Source organism: Mastomys coucha, unplaced genomic scaffold (assembly GCF_008632895.1).
Source record: "Mastomys coucha isolate ucsf_1 unplaced genomic scaffold, UCSF_Mcou_1 pScaffold15, whole genome shotgun sequence".
Classification (NCBI taxonomy): Eukaryota; Metazoa; Chordata; class Mammalia; order Rodentia; family Muridae; genus Mastomys; species Mastomys coucha.
Window position 1 is genome coordinate 142,519,345 of NW_022196897.1, and position 3,544 is coordinate 142,522,888.

The 3,544-nt window shown below is 63.7% G+C and overlaps 1 protein-coding gene across 1 annotated transcript in view; it reads left to right on the forward strand.

The window, feature by feature from the left end:
• Positions 1-430: 430 nt before the first annotated feature.
• The window catches only part of Dlgap4 (DLG associated protein 4), a 151,490-nt gene continuing 148,376 nt past the window's right edge, over positions 431-3,544 (forward strand). Inside the window, exon 1 of the mRNA XM_031372505.1 lies at positions 431-634. The gene's annotated coding sequence lies outside the window, so the exon portion shown is untranslated. The remainder of the gene's footprint in view (positions 635-3,544) is intronic.

Sequence of the window (3,544 nt, forward strand, 5' to 3'; positions counted from 1 at the left end):
GACCCAGAGCAGCCGCATCTTTCCCGTGCCTCAGTTTCCCTACCCCCACAGCGAACGCAGCCAAAACACCTTCCTGCCGACCCACTCGACAACCCCGGGTTTCCAAGTTCGCGCGCCACCGCGGCCGGCGCTGTGTAACCTCGCTCCGGTAGCCTGCCCTCTCTGGACGCCCGGCCGCAGATTCCCAAGCGCTCTTTCAGCTCCACACCCAGCGTCCGCAGCCGCGGTGCCCCTCCCCTCCCCTCCCCTCCCCTTCCCCGGGCCGGTGGAGGGGGTGGCGCGCCGGGCCCCGAGCGGCCCCCGCGGTCCCCCGCAGCCCCGGGCCCCCGGCCGGATCCGCGCCTGGTTTTGGGCGCAGCCGCGCGGCCCCCTCCCCCGCGCGCGTCTCCCCGCCCCCCGCCCCCTCCCCGCCGCTCTCGGGGAGCCGGGGCCGCGCGGCTCCTCCTCCCGCAGCCGCATCTGGGGCGCCGCGCCGGCCGGAGGAGAGGCATGGGGCGCCCGCGGGCCGGGGCCGGGGCCGGGGCCTAGGCGAGCGACGCTGAGAGCGAGCGAGCGAGCGAACGAGCGAACGAGCGAGCGGAGCCGGCGCAGCGCAGAGGCCGAGTGGACCGAGGCGGTCGAGCGCAGGGCGCAGGTGAGCGCGCGGGGGTGGCACGCGTCAAGACCCTCCTCCGAGGCTAGATCCCGGGCAGCCCCCGGCCGCGGGCAGCCCCCGGGACAGACGCGCTCAGCGGCGGGGTCTCCCGGATCCTCTGACGGGCGGTGGCGCCCGGGCCTGGAGCCCGACGCGGGCCGGCCCCTCCGATGCTGCCGGCCCTATCCCCGGGCCGGGGCGCACCAGCGGCTCCCGGCCCTCCATCCGCAGGCGGCGGGTAGCGGCAGCCCCCTCCCAGCCGCGTGTCCGGGCAGCCCGGGCTCCCTTGCCTTCAGCCTGCCGCACGCTCGTACTCCCTTCCCGGGATCTCCCCGGGACCGGGCATCCGGGGAGGAGGCGGGCGAGAGCCCGCGCCGCATCGCCCCCCGCGCACTCGCGTGCCCGGAGGGGCCGAGCGACCCTGACACCTGGGCTGTGGGGGGGCGCTCACATGGCCACGGGAGGCCCCCCACGTGCGGCGCCCCGCGGGAACGGGGGTTCGCGTACAGAGCGGGTGGAGGGTAGACCAGGTGGCTGCGGAGGCCAGCTGGGTCCAGATGTGCAGGGCCTGCTGGGAGGGGACATGTGCTACCTGGGCAAGTGATGGTCCCTGGGCCTCTTTGGGCAGAGCCTGCCTTGTCGGATTCCCCATCCAGCCCTTCATCCATCTCCTTTCTCGCGTTCTTCTACGCTGCCTGTGTTGCGGAGAGGGCTGTCACAGACTGTTGATGTTGTGGGGGAAAATGAAATGGGGGAAGGGTGGTGGGTAGGTGGGTGGGTGAAGGCCAGTGGTGGCGGAGGTACCCAGAGGATGGGGAACCTTACGCTTGGAGGACTGTGCTGATGTGTGTGTGTGGGGGGGATGTCCCAGCACCTCCACCTGCTTGAAAGTAGAAATGGCAGAGGGGGAGGGGGCTGCAGTCCCCAGCCCTAAGGAGGCTGGACTGCCCCGCCTCTACTCTTGGCACCTCCTGCGCGGTGGGGGAGGGTCCGGTCCCTCTGCCTCTGTGGATGGAGACGGTACAGGACTGTGTCAGAATGCCTGTTGGAGGAGTCTGTGGAATTCTTCCCTCAGGTGGCTACCTCTCTCCCCTTCCTCTGGTATAGAAAACTGTGGGCTGCCTGGGCCAAGGGTGGTCCGAGGGGTCCTGAGCCAGACTGTTAAGGACAGCGGGACTGGGTGGGGCCGCAGAGCTGGCTTCCGGGCTGATAGCTGAGGCTCGGGTGTGAGGAGCCCCTGTTGGGGGCCATCCTCCCCCTCAGCTGGGCTTCAGCGACTGCTCAACAAGCTCTGAGTATGTTCCCCGTAGCTTCTGACGATGCTGCCTGTGCACGTGGGGCAGGCGTGTGTGCCTGTGTCTGTATTGGGGTAAGGGTGGGATAGAGTGCGTGGGTTCTCCTGGTGCTGGGGAATGCCCGGTGTGCCTGTGAGTGGCGTCCGCGAAGCCCTCATCCATTTAGGCCAGGTGGAGCTGGGCTGGGCACTGGAGAGGTAGGTGGGCAGGGCCCTGAATCAAGAGAAAGTGTGGGGTAGGCAGGGCCTGATGACTGACTTACAGAACCGGGTACCCAGGAAGCATCCTGCTGGTGTCAGCCAGCGACTGAGCTGCAGGTTTGAGGGCTGTGCCCGGGGCGCAAGGCGGCTTGGCAGCCGAGCCTGGTGTTTTGAAGGAAGGCTGCGCAGCACTTAGGGGCTGAGGGTGGAACGTGTACTTGGAGCTTCCAGAGGACTTAGTGACGTATCTAGTGTAACGGGGCACCCACTGGCATCTTGCTGGGATTTTGTGGCTCACAGGCCTCTGGCTTCATAAATGCCAGCGCATCTACACACTGAGGGATGTTGTTGGCTGCCCTTTACCCCGGGGGAGAGCAGGTGGTCTCGCCCCTCCCCTGCAGCTGTAATTGATGAGGACTCATTCATTGGGGGGAAAAAAAAAGACGTTTAAAAATAGCGTTCTCGGACTCCAGTGGACTTTAGTATATTTTCATTTAAACATTCCGAAATGCGAATGAATAAAATCTGAATTCCGATTTTCTTTTTTTGGAAAGCAGATAGTTGCTCCACAGCTCCCAGCCCCCTTCCTGCAGCAACCACCTCTCAGCTGCATCTTGCTCCCCATCTTCTCTCACTTTGGCTCTCTGGTCTCCCTGGCCGGCTTTCAGTTCCTGGAGTGTGTTCAAGCTGCCTTTAGCCTCAGGGTCTTTGAGCATGCTGGATCCTCTGCCCATACCCACCCCCCACACACCCACGTCACCTACTTAACTTATCAGCCCGGCCTCACCCTACACATTGCTTTTGGAAGAAAAGCCTCCTCCGTGCCCAGGCCACTCTGTGTCCCTGTCAACATCCCCACAGCCCCATGACCTCTGCTTTCCTACCACCCTGGTTCTGTGCTGTGACTGATGTGGGAGGGGCAGCAACACACCTTCCCGTCAGCCTCCCTGTGCTCAGGACTGGTCTTGACTGGCTGAGGGAACTTGTTCCTGTTGTTTGTTTGTTTGTTTGTTTATTTATTTATTTATTCATTTATTTTTAGTTTGAATGAATGGGTGAGTGTGAACTGGGGCATTCCAAGTGGAGGGCTGAGCAATGGGCACAGAGGATAGATACTTGGCCAGGTCCAGTGGCCCACATGACTGTCCCTATGGGTTCCTCTGCCTCCAGCTGGCTCTGTACACCCAGAGGCACTTGGCAGACTTGTGGGAGTTATAGGTCTGTGGCCTCTAAAGTCCCAGTGTGTCCGTGGGAGTCCAGAGGTTCCAGCAGAGGCTAAGGTCCTGCTTGGGTAGGTCTAGCATCTTTGGGCATCCCTGTGGCCCTGTGGTGTGGTACCTGTACCTGCATCACTTTGTGGGTTCACATCAGTTGCCTACCTAGTTACCCCTTGTTGCATTTACGGGGGGGGGGGG